General features: G+C 38.7%; 1 protein-coding gene across 6 annotated transcripts in view; it reads right to left on the minus strand.

Moving 5' to 3' along the window:
* myt1lb (myelin transcription factor 1-like, b) overlaps nt 1–14515 on the minus strand; it is a 214197-nt gene extending 199682 nt beyond the window's left edge. For 3 of the 6 annotated variants that reach the window (XM_067456213.1, XM_067456216.1, XM_067456210.1), the window contains exon 1: nt 13920–14285. The gene's annotated coding sequence lies outside the window, so the exon portion shown is untranslated. The other 3 variants (XM_067456211.1, XM_067456212.1, XM_067456214.1) reach the window with 3 other exon arrangements.
* Between the last annotated feature and the right edge of the window lie 1443 nt (nt 14516–15958).

Consider the following 15958-nt stretch of genomic DNA (forward strand, 5'->3'; position numbering starts at 1 on the left):
AAACTAAATTACACATTGGCTAACATATTAGCAAAGTATAGTGTCTTTATAATAAATTGTCATTTTACTTTGTCTAACTGTTTTTGCCTTTGGGAAAATATATATATATATTTAAATTACAATAAAGATATTTAAGATTTGAAGTTGGTAAAAATGATCAATCCCGCTGAGTACATTTGTAAGCATGTTTAAAGATATGATTGAGAACCAAATGTGATAAACATGCTGATACAATCATAGTGACCAATGACCAAACCCCCACTTTTTGGATTGGGTGTCATCATGAAAATGTTATGCTTTGTATAAAAATGTGAGGGTATAACAAAAACTGACAGACTAAAATTCTTTAAGTAAAGCTGTCAGAGAAAAACCCTCATACAATTTTGACTTTTCAGGAGAATGAAAAGCTAAAATGGTGAGATCTGTCAGCCAACAAATGAAGTTCACGTATTGTTGATCGCATCTCTTTTCATGGTAAGAAAACTTTTTTGTGTGTGCTGAAATTACTCATTTAGTTACAAGCTATTGGTGACTTTTAGCTATTGATTTCTTAAGCTTCTTCCACAATGCCAAGATAGCTCATTTTGACATTCGTAAAAGCAATCACATGAACTGCCTGTACTGTTCACGAGCATGATGTTGAGCCTCAAATAAAACTCTTTCAACTTTCAGAACAGCTCTAAAAAGACGGCCATCTCAAAACATGTAGACCAATATTGATAGGGTCAAATAGGGTGTTTTTATAGACATTCAATCTTTGTGCTTTATTGGCTGCATGCTTTCGGCTAGAAACTCTGACTTAAAGATGCAATATGCTTGGCAAATGCCTTGTAAGCTTGTTGTACACACTGTTCTAAATGTCATCAATATATTTCCATTAGTGATACTACCATCAACTATCTATTCAAATGATACATTTGCGATTCCAAAATCATTGCGATGGGGTTCAAAGAATGCGCATTAAGATTAATAAATGGACTGCATTTATATAGCGCTTTTAACAGGCCCTATGGCCATCCAAAGCGCTTTACATTTTGCCTCACATGCACCCATTCATTGACTGACGGCGATGTCAGCCATGCTGACATGTCCAGCTCGCCGGGAGCAGCTGGGGTTGGGTGTCTTGCTCATGGACACTTCGACACTTGGTCAGGTGGAACCGGGGATTGAACCACCAACCTTCTGGTTTGTAGACAACCTACATGAACCACTGAGCCACTGCCACCGCTATATTTATTATTGGTAACCACACATTTAGGACTGGGGTCGATATGATATGGTATCATATAGAAATTAAATATAAATGAATTGTATGTAAGACTGTGGCCAAAACTGGAACTGCACTCATTTTCAAATGGCTGTAGAGCGGTGTATCTCCCTCCCCCTGACTCGAGGTTGCCAGATTGGCTGCAGGATCATCAGGAACGTTTGTAGATCTGCAGCTGTGGTAACTAGAGCAGATCTTGCAATCCGGATGCCGAAATCACTTTGTGATTGGTCGATAGGTGGAGGGCGGAGCTTCAGGCCAAAACACAACATGTCAACATCAACATCAGTTGAGGGCTGCAACAACAACTTTTAAATGACAATATCCTGGCCGGACTACTGTTGTCAGTGATATAAGTGTTTGAAATGAACATGATTTCTTAATGTCTAGAGAAATATCAGGGCCATTTTAGGATTAATTGGAATACATTTCTTACAAACAGTTCCTGTAATGCTGACAATAACAATCATATTTGATGATTATCGTTTGCTCTGTGTATTTGATCAAAGTCAAATCCAATCATTTGTGCAAGAATAAGGTGAGAAAATCCGCTCTCAAATCATGATTGTACTCTTACCTTCAGCTATTACACATCCATTCCCAGTGGCATCACTTGTCTTAATCAATTATCCATTAGACAGAGTAATATTTGCCAAATATTTCAGTCGTGTCACTAGAAGACTTTACATTGATCAAAACCGACAAATCTGATTTAAAGAGCAGCCATAATAAGAGCCCCGCGCCCTCACCAATATGCTTGATGAATTATTTATGGATGGGTGTTTTGTAATCATTTTCCAATATCGCTCTGCTCTTCTTAGCCCTGTGAGGGGAGGACTATTTTTGCCTCCGTAACGCTTCATCTAGAATGCTTCTGTTCATTGGCAGACATGCACACTGAATGTCATTAACATTCAAAGACAGAGGTTAAAAATCCAGAGGGAAGCTTTGAATTAGACAGATTTTCCAATTCTACATCACCACTGAATAGCATGAATGGATTGATAAAATAAAATCACAAACATGAAAATATTAATATCCTTGGGCATTATATCCTATACGATCTCATGTTTAACACAAATCCATCAGGAAGCTGTCGCAGAGTGTAATAGCAACAGTAAGGGAGTTGTTGACAGCATGACACCCTCATGATGTTAGAGGTATTCATGACACTATGCAGGGTCACATGCTGCCAACATCTCTGTATCTCAAAACCAAGCATGAGCAGCTCATTTAAACTCAAGCCTGCCTGATTGGACAAAGATCCTGTATTCAGATGTTATCCACATGTTTCTGATCGGATTGTTACCGGACATAGCCAAAGACAAATTGTGATCAGATCTCAGTGTAATGTAAATGCAATCTAGCCATCGTATCTCCAATCAAAGGTCAACGTCAGTGTTTAAAACTGTTTATTTAGAGTGGCTTGATTCCCTGTGTTTCTGATTAACATTATCTGAACGAGGCTACTGTCAGCACTGCTGGTGTGAACAGTCGTGAGATCTAAATTAAGAGCTGCACCCTGCTCAAGATACTATTGAAGATCATTTCCGCCACAGAATAAAAAATAAAAAAGGTATTTTTATGTTACAACCATACATCTCAGAATTACGAGATATAAAGTTCAGTTGCGAGTTATAAAGTCATTTTATTGCTTGGTCAAGAATAAATGTAATCTTACATACTTGTCTTGTTCTTGCATTTCGTTTCTTTTTTCAGAAGAATAGTTTAATAGTGCAGCCATGTCACTACGCATGTTATTATCTGCCGAACTGCATGAGTCTGAAACAGTTACTGAATAAATATAAATCATTATTAAAAATATTTCGACAGTACTCTAGAAATGTTTAGTAGACACTGCACATACACCGATAAGGCATAACATTACAAACACTGACTGAATAACACTGATTATCTCTTCGTCACAGCACCTGTAAGTGGGTGGGATATATTAGGCAGCAAGTGAACATTTTGTCCATGGTCATGGGCGGCCTAGGCTCATTGATGCACGTGGGGAGCGAAGGCTGGCCCGTGTGGTCCGATCAAACAGATGAGCTACTGGAGCTCAAACTGCTCTAGAAGTTAATGCTGGTTCTGATAGAAAGGTGTCAGAATACAAAGAGCAGCTCAGTTTGTTGCGTATGACCAGTCAGGGTGCCCATGCTGACCCCTGACCCCACCGAAAGCACCAACAGTGGCACGTGACCATCAGAACTGGACCACGGAGCAATGGAAGAAGGTGGCCTGGTCTGATGAATCACGTTTTCTTTTACATCACGTGGATGGCCGGGTGTGTGTGCGTCACTTACCTGGGGAACACATGGCCCCAGGATGCACTATGGGAAGAAGGCGAGCCGGCGGAGGCAGTGTGATGCTTTGGGCAATGTTCTGCTGGGAAACCTTGGGTCCTCCATCCATGTGGATGTTACTTTGACACGTACCACCTACCGAAGCATTGCTGAGACCATGTTCAGCCTTTCATTGAAACGGTATTCCCTGATGGCTGTGGCTCTTCCAGCAGGATAATGCTCCTGACACAAAGCACTAATATGTTTCAGGAATGGTTTGAGGAGCACAACAACGAGTCTGAGGTGTTGACTTGGCCACCAAATTTCACAGATTTCAATTAAAAATTCCACCAGGTGTAACATTTTAATTTACAATATGTTAAATAAAAGAAGTGCCTCGCGTCTTTCTTGATTTTTGGTTACTAATGTCATTCCATTTTGTTTAATTTCATATGTAAACTGCTTAAAAGATTTTCTCAACCCAAAGCTCAAGTGAAATCAAACCAAATGATGCCTCGCTCCTACACTGGCAATGCTTTCAGGTCCAACTCTGACACAATTCTCACAATAACATCAGGACACACTAAAAGCATCCTCTCTTAAAGCAGCACACTGCTAAACCTGGTCAAAAGAAGCTTGAGTCCTCTAAGAGAGGCAGCGGTAATCCTCCTCCTCCTTCTCTTCCGGCAAACAGCGATGACTAACCCGCGCTTCTAGCTCAGGCTGGCTCTTCTATCACATGCCTGCAGAGCACATAACTCATGCAAATCCCTGTGTTTTTGACACGCTGTGAGTGTGGTGCCATCAGGTGAGGGAGCCCGGCGAGATGAATGCCGCGGGTGTGTGTTGTGGCTGTAGGTGAGCGCCGGTATCAATCACCCGGCGTCTACTTCATCCTCCACACTCTCAGTTACAGCCTCGCTCCACAGTCAAGATTGATTTTTAATTGGCCTCACTGTTTGGATATAGATCATGTTTTGATATGGATCATGATGGGAAAGGCTCTTTCTTGCACAGAACGAATGAACAGAGAAGTTCAAACCTCACATGTATGAATCATGATCCAAATTACTTATGTGGCCTTCACGCCTAATAAAAATCAGCCATCAGTCTGTCAGCAGAACCGTAAATACTGGTGTCATCCAAGTCAAGTCACCTTTATTTATAGCATCTTATTCGATGCAGATTGTTTCAAAGCAGCTTCACAGTAATAAACATGAATATAACAATCATTAATGCCAACTTCATCAGATATGAGAGAAATTCTGCAGTAAAGCAGCTGTAAAAAATACAGCTCAGTTCAGTTCAGTGTTTATTCAGTTCAGTTTAAAAACTGTGAGAAATCCATCTATTTTGAAATGTGTTTAATTCAGCTATACGGTATTTGCACCATTAAGTAAGTGCATGTAAAAATGTGAACTTTATTGTTTAAATTGTTTAAATTATTGTTTTTTCCATATATCTTTAAATGCAAATGAACTGCGGCTCTCCACCCACTTTCCAGAAGAGGGCGTAGCCTGTACATCATCATGAAAGTTTAGTATGTGCATGGGCTTTAAAGCCTTATCAGTCATATCTTCTTACATATGGTTTTCTGAGCACACACACCCGAAACAAACACACAGAAAGCTGGATGTCAGACAGAGCACTCCGTGAGTATTAAACTCAGTTCTCTTTCACATCGTATTGTAGCCTAGAAATCTAGATTTACCCTCGTGGCAGCAAATCTAATCTGCGGCGAGTGTCGTCTAGCAACTCTCAATACCCTTCTGAGCTGTAAAAACCAAACTCTGGTCGGGCCAATCACATCATGTGTAGAGTCGGTGGGCGGGGCTTAACATAACGACGGCCGAGTTGCGCTTGCGTTCTTCTAGTAAACACAGAAGCTGGCGAACGGTGGTCTTTCGAATCAGCTTTGACCACGACTCTGGAAGACTTGAAGTTAAGCTTTTCTCTGAGAAAAGAACAAAGAACGGCACTGAAGTCATTCTTAAAAAGGGAAGATGTGTTCAGAGTTTTGCCGACCGGATACGGTGAAAGTTTAATCTATCAACGAGCTCCGCTTCACGTTGCTCTGGTTGGTGTAGCGCTATCCTATCGTGTGCAGAGGGAATTTGAAACACAACCGTTTATCCGCCCCTCGGATTGAGCTGTTAATGGTGAGTTTCCAGACCAAACATCTTGATGTGGGTCTGGCTTGTCGGGCTAGTTTTATTGTGCTTAAACTGTCAAATACACTCAAGGTTGTCAAAAACACAGTTCACATAAACACAGTCGGTTATGTCTGTGAATGTAAACAGCAGGGAGAGAAATCCCATGTGTATATCAGATCTGTGTATTAAAGTGACAGCAGCGTAATATACAGTATCTACTGCTGTTAAAATTAATCAAACAACAAAAGAAAAACAGAAACTCACTCACTGCTCTTGACTGAATAACTTTAGTAGCTTTAATAAGAACACATTTCTTACTTGAATGCCGCTGTTAATGCTCTGGTGAGGAGATAAACATGGCAGACTGTGTGCAGCTCGCTGTAGGCGGGGCCTGTGCTAATAGGGAGGAGTCTGTCACTAGTCATGGGTGGGGCCTAATCATTTGTGACATCAAATTGCTAGAATCGGCAAATGGCTTATCCCGAGACACTGCTTATGATTTATGGGGATTAAAAAAGAGGAATGGCTGGATTTTTACCATTTATACGCTGGCTCTGTACACACTGCCAACACACATTTATATTTAAACACCATTTAAAAGTGAATTCTGCATAAAAGGTCACCTTTCATACAATACATTTCCAAAAAATAGAATTAAGTTGTAAATAATTTTTTTAGCACTGTCTACTTCTAATGTTCTTTATCGTGATATTTTGTTTTTGTATTGTATTATTGCAGTTCTGTAATAAAATAAGGTGACCTGACTTTAAAGTACTGCACATACATGTACAAAATATGGCTTGCACGCTCCCCTTTAAATCACAAAATATGCCTCTGAATATTATGACACCTATTTTTTTTGTTTTTCCGATACTCAATTAATGATTGTAAATTGATGTTGGTGTTTTTAGAAAAAGTATCTGTGCTGAATTTTACATAAATAAATCACAATAATCCCTTGCTATTGGGGTTTCAAATGAGGAAGTGTGATAAAGGACTATAAGCAGCTCAACTGAAGACAATAGTGTCGTTATTCAGTTCTATAACGGTGTCGATTTTGCAAAATTCATCAAGTATGAAACAAAGTTGAATCAGCTCTAAAGCAGCTCTGAAAAAAAGTGATCTCATCATCCAGCTCAATTCAGTTCAAGTTTTGTTCTCATCCAAATTCAGCGACTATAGGTATTATTCACCCATGTTTGACTAAATGGATCACTGAATTATTTAATTTGATTCAACTGAACCTCCAAGATATTGTAGAATATTATAATCATATTTGTATGGCTTTTAGTTTATGTCTGTTAGTTTTGGGACCATCTAAATGTCAGTGTACTCCTAAAAGTTATAGCTAAATATATTCTACAGTTCCCATTGAAATTAATTTTAATGAAATCAATAGCCTAGAAATCTAGACGCACCCTAGCGGCAGCAAATCTAATCTGCCGCGAGTGTCGTCAAGCATCTCTCAATACCCTTCTGAGCTGACCAAAAACCAAACTCTGGTCAGGCCAATCACATTGTGTATAGAGTCGGTGGGCGGGGCTTAACATAATGACGGCAGAGTTGCGCTTGCATGTTACTTTTAAACACAGAACACAGCAGTCTATTGAATCCGCTTTGACCGCGACTCTGGAAGACTTGGAGTTAAGCTTTTCTCTGAGAAAAGAACAAAGAACGGCACTGAAGTCATTCTTAAAAAGGGAAGATGTGTTCTGAGTTTTGCCGACCGGATACAGCGAAAGTTTAATCTTTCAACTAGCTCTGCTTCACCTTCGTTGCTCTGGTTGGTTGTAGCGCTATCCTATCGCGTGCAGAGGGAGTTTGAAAGACAACCGTTTATCCCGCTCCTCAGATTGAGCTGTCAATGGTGAGTTTCCAGACCAAACATCTTGATGTGGGTCTTGCTTGTCCAGGCTATGAAATCAATGTAGTACATACAGAATAGAACTGAATTAAAAAAAGTGAAATCACCTAAAATATGAAAATAGATTTTTCACTTATTATTTCACTTCAATTTTCAGACTTCAAAAAACTTTAAAATATCGTGTAAAGAGCACCTGAACGCCACTCTTGAGTGAAAGTACAGATACCTTAATGCAAAAATGACTCCTCTACAAGTTACAAGTTACATATTCCAATACAACTTGAGTCAAAGGGTCCTATTTTAACGATGGAAAAAACAATCCAGACGTATGGTCCAAAACAATTGAACCTAGTCTCTTAATGAGTCATGGGTGTGTTTTGGGGATAAGTGTAGTGGCTATGGCTAAAGATTAAGGCTGTTAAGCAACAACTTAGAAGATGAAATAAGAGTTGTCTAATTTCATCCAGTGAGTTGTGTCCGTGAATACGGAGTATAGAGGAACAACACATGGTGTCAGAAATGGTTAACCCATGACAGACAAAGTCTAGTGGCACAGATAAGAAGATCGAGCAGTTTAATGGTGTGTAGAGAGATAATATGGGACCTGTGGAGCAAGAGAGAGAGCGAGTCAACAAGAGCTAACAGCAGGCTAGCGGCAAGCTAAAAGCACAGATTTTATTCTGGCTCACTTTACAACAGTTCCCACATTAGCCATTTATAGATTATCATGACAGAATATGCTAATCAATGACTTAAAAATAGTTAACTCATAAATTCATCAACTAAGCATTCAGAAACGTCCTGTCTCATTCCGCGTTGTCACTTCTTCTTGTGTCTCTCATTATCCGACTCCGGTTTGAACAGAAAAGGCTGAACAGTTTTTTGATATTTTCAATGTGTGTTTGCGTGAGGTAATCAGATCTGCTAACATGAGCTCTTGAAGCTCCGCCCTCTTCTTGAAAGGGGACCAGAGCGGCAGCTCATTTGCATTTAAAGGGACATACACAAAAAATGCTCACCCTTTTTTGCTCACCCTCAAAAAGTGACAATTTTAACATGCTATAAATAATTATCAGTGGGATTTTTTGAAAACTTCACATACACACTATGGGGACATCGGAGACTTATTTGCATCTTGATAAAAGTGGCATAGTAACAGTTATGAAGTATATTACTTGTACTGAATGTAGGCTGAAGATGCACTAGCCTTCAACATGCCAGTGAAAAACAAAAAAACTGTTGATTTGTGAGGAGAGCAAAAATCTAAATAAAACTGAAACCCTTAACATAGCAAAAAATAAGCCTCAACAAACTCTCAAATCTCAGTTAGGCTAAAGTGCTCAAAAGGGCATAAATAAACCAGTGTCCCTCAGAAAGGTCTCTTCAATATGATGGATAAATAAAATACTACTTGCACTGGATGTGCTGGTTTTGTCCTCATCTCACTCACTAATACACTCGCATTCACGTAAAGTAGCCTTGTTGACCAGTTTTGGCGAGTAAGGCAAAACACACACGAAATAGCACCTTTGCAATTAAAATGCTGCAGAAAAAGTTAGGTGCCATGCAGAATGTATGTAGTGTTAATCATCAAAAATGTATTGTAATAAAGAGTATAGTAGATTTGAATTTGCTAATATTTTTGATACTTAGTACAACTACAAAGTAGCCAAAAAGATATAGTAACTAAATACATTTACTCCAATACTTTACACCACCAAAGATACATTATTGTGTTATTATGAAGTCTATTTAAAAATATGCATCATATTTTCTTTTATGTACTAACAAAGCCAAAAACAAAACAAAAAATGCATAAAATGCACAATAAACGCAAGTCAGCATGTGTTCTGCACACATTAGTGTCAAATAAAAATGTGTTAAAGTGATGGATCATAGAAACCACGTCAATGAAAACACCATAGAGGTGTAATAGATAGGTCTGTCGCGATAGTCGATAAATCAATTAATCGCACGATAAAAAAACGAGCTCCGGCCGCGATCATTTTTGCCATTTGCATGCTTTTTTGTTTTCCTCATCTCTCTCGTTGACTGTGCATGCCTTGTCCGTTTGGGGAGGTGTTTATACTCGACGCGCCTGACCCTAAAACCATGATACGAGCCAAACCGTGGGTTTTGTGAACCGGCTCTCCTAATATGCTCCTAAAACACAATCATCCGTTGCAGATTTCATCCATTTTATTTATTGTTTTTGGTACTTATTTAAATGCATTCTTTAAAACAGACTGAGAGGCCATGCTTTTATTGTTTTTGGTTGTTTTGTTCATTTTTTGTGGTTATTTAAAATGTTTTAGTCTTAAATAGTCTTTAGAAATTAAAGTTTATTGATCTTTGAAAAGGTGTACCTGCATTTTTATGCCATTATCATTATTTTAGATGAAAATGGTCTCAGAACGACAATATTATCGTTTATCGCAATAATTTCTTGGCCAATTTATCGTCCAGCAAAATTTGTTATCGTGACAGGCCTAGTAATAGACATAGTTGGTTCAACAGCTTTGTGCTCATGTGATAGCTTTATGTGTGGAATACACTGATATTTAAGTCATTATTTATTGATAATCTTCTCCAAATACTGTGAAAAATGAACTGCATGAAGAGTCTTTTAAATCTCTGCTTTCGTGTTCCTTAGCATATGGGTGTGAAACGATTAGAGGCTGCACAAATAATGCCATAATTTGCATTTTTGAGCGAACGATTCATATCCTCCATCTGTATCTCGCTGAAATGTATGAACTGATCACTTGTAGCAATTAAAACAGTGTATCATAAAAAGAAAGCATACTGGGAATCTAGTTCTGGCAGGGTTGTCGGCGTCTCAGTATTTCAGCGGTTTCTCTCAGTCTGTGAGGTGGGCAGGGTTCCCTGTGAGTGAGTGAGAGAGTGAAGGAAGGCTCTTTCCTCAATTCAATCACAGTTCGCCACATTATCATGCACAAGCCTCATGATCTCTCTGCCGTACACAACAAGCTCCTGCGATAAATTGGATGTGCTACTTTTACAAAAATCTCTATCTTACTCTCACAACCCGTACTCCAAAAAATACGACTCTATAGGTCGTTTTTCAAGCATCTTATTACGACCTATATTTACGTTTTAAAGAAATGCGCCCTCTAGCTGGCGTAAAAATAATGACAGTGTCGTGTTACGTCTGACGTCATGACATGACTGTCGTTACCAACCAAAATGTGTGTTCATTTGAATGCAATGTGTGGACTTTTTACCACCATTTGTCATATTTCTATTTAGCAAAAATACTTTTTTTTAATTTAAAACTACACCCACCCCATCCCTAAACCTACCCAGTGATTTATAGTGCATACACACTTTATGAGCACACGTGTTCCCTGGGATCAAACTCACGATCTCATGATCACATGTTGTTGCTGTATAGTGCAATGCTTTACCAACTGAGCTATGCAAAAGCTGAAATATTAAGCAGATAAAAGGGAAAAATGCTTTAAAATGAAAGTGTCCTGCTGTCAATAGGAGGAAAACTTTAGAAAACGCTCATATGGGTTGTATTTCATGAATTAAAATATTGTTGATAGGGGAGCAACTTTATTAAACGCTCATATGCGTCGTATTTCAGGGAAGTGACAAACGACCTATATAGGCGTATTGGTTGGAGGACATGTTGTACTCTCACCAGAGACACTGCACATGTTCGAAATAAGGATGAATTTAAATCGCCATATCAAAGTAAACATAATATTTTATACGGTACAATATGCAAACATGTTCTGGTTACTCATAGATCATGTATTATTGGCCATAATTATCCATTTTATTTAGACTTTAGAATTAGAATTTAAAAAAAATAGATGATTGCAGATCAATCTTCTTAAAATTGCAGTAGATTACAAAATGAATATTATTAATTGTAATAGAAGAAATTACTACTTATCTTTGGAAAGAATTATATAAAACCATGACATTAAAGGAATTATAATATAATATAATATAATATAATATAATATAATATAATATAATATAATATAATATAATATAATATAATATAGTTAAAATCATGTATTCTTCCAGGTTATTGAGGATCCTGGACACAGTTGCATGCTTCAATTCCAAACACTCTGAATTTTATGTTGGGTTAATCGTAATTGAATCGTAATTGAAAATTGGCTCAATATAGAAAAGTTGTTGTTTTTTCAGTATGTATGACGATGCCTGTGTATGTACATACAAGAAAGCAATGTAAGTTTCCACTTTTTCTATATTAGTACATGAGATACATTGGCCATTTGCTCAGGAGTGTGTGGCTCTTCCAATACAGACCCTTAACACGATAAAATGCACTTTGTCTCTCATGCAACGGAAAAGAGAGTTTGCTTCACATAACTTAGTAGGAAGCTGGACTGTTTCTATCTTGCTGCTAATTTGACAACACTTTTGGCTACTGTTTAGTTTGTAATAACATACATTATAAAAATATTCCCCCGATTCATAATCACGTTATGATGATGATATTACAGAGAACGCTCACAGAACTTCAGCTAATGTTCTGGCAATGTTCTCTCAACGTTCTTCAAGTAAAGCAGTAATTCGTTGTTAATGAAGTTTAAATAGGATGTTCTCCTAACATTTATATATATATTCATTCCTAGGCCTGCTTGTTTCAGAACATTCAGTAAAAAAGTACATTACAAAAATGTTTGAATAATGATACAAATGGATTTTTTTTGCATAACCAAGAGAGAAAAAAACGTGTCATTGTTACATGTTACATGCAGTTACTATAATAATTACAGTAAATTATGCATAATTACATGCAACTAACCCTAAACCAAACCCTCATCCTAACCCTATATAGTAAGCACATGTAGTTATTACTCAGTACTTAACTGTATAATTACAGTGTAACAAATACACCTTAATAAAGTGTAACTCTTAAATGCTAGCTGGGTTGTTACATGTAAGCCCTTCTCATGTGCAGTTTCGCTTACACTATTTGAAGGTGTTAACTTACAGTGTAATTATGTCTTTAAGTACTGAGTAATAATAATTAACACATACTATAGGGTTGGGGTTTGGTTTCGGGTTAGTTGCATGTAATTATGCATAATTGATGTGTAGCTAGGACACTGTAAAATAAAGTTTCACTGTAGTTTCTTATAAATATCAGGATCAACGAAATAAACAAATGTTATTTTACAGTTTGTTGTTGAGACATGTTTGAGATACAGGACCAAAAGTATGAAAATATGCAACTCAAAATATATGAGGTTATGATTGCTCATAGCCACATGCACAACTGATTTTTAATAAAGCAAAATTGTGTTAACAAATATGGCTACTGCAAATAAAAAGCACTTTCCTTTGAAGGCATATCTGTGCATTCATCCTAGCTTATCTACAGTCATCTCAAGAAAACAGAAGTTTCCCAGCAGCGCACAGTTATCTCTACAACTCTCATAACAATGAAGGAGTCAAATAGTCCAGCCTTTGTCCAGTAAGTGCAACCCAGAAGCATATGGACTCTGGTGCCATTTCACACAACAAACCAAGCCCACAGAAGCTTCTGGAGAAAAAGCCCAACAGCTCATGACCTGGGAGACATGTTTACCTCTCGCTCACAACATCCACATTTACATGAACGACTATTCGAGCAGCATGTGCAGAGAGACGTCCAGCTCGAAGTAAAGCAGTAGTAATCAAGTAGTCTGGCTGATACAGAACAAATCAATTGTGCATTAGGAAGAATTAGTAGGAATATTCTTCTGAACTCTTTCAGATATGCTCATTAAACCACACCTGCTATTACTTCTACTGGGAGATTTTCTTACTCAATATTGTTGTCTTGTTTTCCAGTACAAATGCACACAATTTGAAAATGTTCATGAAACAAAATCAATTTACATGAGGAGCAAGATATTAAGAAAAAATCAAGAAAAATAAACGCAATTCAAAGGAAGATCAAAATTAATATCCTACCCTGTTGGAATTTTTGACACATTTTTCAGAAAACAAGACTTCATGTGTAATTTTGCTTCTCAGGTAAATGTATCTTCTTAATTTAAGAATGTTTAGGTATTTTTACAGGAATAAAAAAGACTGTAAAACATGTTTTGTCCCAAACATGTAAATCATCTGGTCTTCAATAATACTTCATCAGTATTATTTAAAGATTGAATTATGACTAAATCAACCTGATTGCTGTGGTTACTCTAACAAAGCATGACATATTTCTAATTTGTTTAAGAATAATTCGAATTATCATAGTTATCTTAAGATAGAGTATCCTATAAATAGCTCTGCTATTTAATCTGTAAAGCAATCCAGCCAGAAATATAAAACCACGAGTGACCCACCAGTCTGGAAATGTTGTCTTGGCTCAAACTTTCCGATCGCTCCTGATTGTATGTTCCCACGTTCTTCCTTTCGCGCACTTGTTCTCCTGTTCACGCGCGCTGGAAAGTTCCTCTCGCCTCCTGTATGCTAATCATTCTTCGCGAGGGAAGACAGGGGACGAGGAGAGAGACACGGAGACAGACAGCCGGAGAAGGAAGGGAGCAGATAACGGTTGAAGGCTGGCAACCAATTGGCCTGGAGCGCGAGAGAGCGAGAGCTTGAGAGAGAGACCAAGAAATGGGGGGTAGCACCAATGAGGCGGAGCGAAAGGATGCCGCCATAGAGAAAGAGGAAAAAAAAAAAAAACAGCTGTACGTGAGTCACAGCCGAAATGTGGAGCGCTTACCCTCAGAGTGATGCCTGCATCCTCAGCTTTGTGTACACCTCCACCCATCCGCCGAAACAATAAAGCGCCAAGCCTCCTGGTACCAGAACACGCGCATTTGTGTGCGTGTGTGAAATAGCTTGGAGGTTGGGCGAGGAGCGTTTAGGATGCGTTTCCGTTCTCTGTATCTTGGACTGAATTTGCTCTCTGCCTCGCTCTGCGTGTGGCGAGCCGCAGTCTGTCTGTCTACTCGCAGCATCACTCTTGCGCTCTTACAAGCCAACACAAATATCTTCTAAGCATGTTTAAGAATTTTCCTTCCCTCTTTTTTTCGTTATGCAAACCATAAGTAAACATTCCGTTTTCGTTTTGTAATCATCCTCCTTATTTCTAATGTAAGATTGAATGCAGCCATTTTTCATTATGTCTGGCTCCTGGTGTCACTTGCAGTTATTTTTTACTCTACAAAACAGCTAATTATGCTGCTTTAAAATGCTTTACCACACGAGAATGAACCTCATTGGTTCTCGCTGAAGCTCAAACGTGATGCGTAACACGAGAATGAACCTCATTGGTTCTCGCTGAAGCTCAAACCTCATTGGTTCTTGAGGAAGCTCAAACGTGATGCGTAACACGAGAATGAACCTCATTGGTTCTCGCTAAAGCTCAACCGTGCTGCGTAACACGAGAATGAACCTCATTGGTTCTCGCTGAAGCTCAAACTTAATGCATAACACAAGAATGAACCTCATTGGTTCTCGCTGAAGCTCAAACGTGATGCGTAACACGAGAATGAACCTCACTGGTTCTCGCTGAAGCTCAAATGTGATGCGTAACACGAGAATGAACCTCACTGGTTCTCGCTGAAGCTCAAACGTGATGCGTAACACGAGAATGAACCTCATTGGTTCTCGCTGAAGCTCAAACGTGATGCGTAACACGAGAATGAACCTCATTGGTTCTCGCTGAAGCTCAAACCTCATTGGTTCTCGCTGAAGCTCAAACGTGCTGTGTAACACGAGAATGAACCTCATTGGTTCTTGCTGAAGCTCAAACCTCATTGGTTCTTGAGGAAGCTCAAACGTGTTGCGTAACACGAGAATGAACCTCATTGGTTCTTGCTGAAGCTCAAACCTCATTGGTTCTCGCTGAAGCTCAAACGTGATGCGTAACACGAGAATGAACCTCATTGGTTCTCGCTGAAGCTCAAACGTGATGCGTAACACGAGAATGAACCTCATTGGTTCTCGCTGAAGCTCAAACGTGCTGCGTAACACGAGAATGAACCTCATTGGTTCTCGCTGAAGCTCAAACTTGATGCATAACACAAGAATGAACCTCATTGGTTCTTGCTGAAGCTCAAACGTGCTGCGTAACACGAGAATGAACCTCATTGGTTCTCGCTAAAGCTCAAACGTGATGCGTTACACAAGAATGTACCTCATTGGTTCTCGCTGAAGCTCAAACTTGATGCGTAACACGAGAATGAACCTCATTGGTTCTAGCAGGTTTGTCGACATAGGGATGAATTAATGGCAAAAAAAATTGGGGGGGGGGGACTATCCCTTTAATATAACATAAGAACATTGGCAAAATGTTCTTAGAACATATTTTTGCTAGCTGGGTTCATGCTTTATTTGGACTAGTATCAGGGAATCTCAAACATATGCAGAT

Source organism: Pseudorasbora parva, chromosome 10, assembly GCF_024679245.1.
Source record: "Pseudorasbora parva isolate DD20220531a chromosome 10, ASM2467924v1, whole genome shotgun sequence".
NCBI lineage: Eukaryota > Metazoa > Chordata > Actinopteri > Cypriniformes > Gobionidae > Pseudorasbora > Pseudorasbora parva.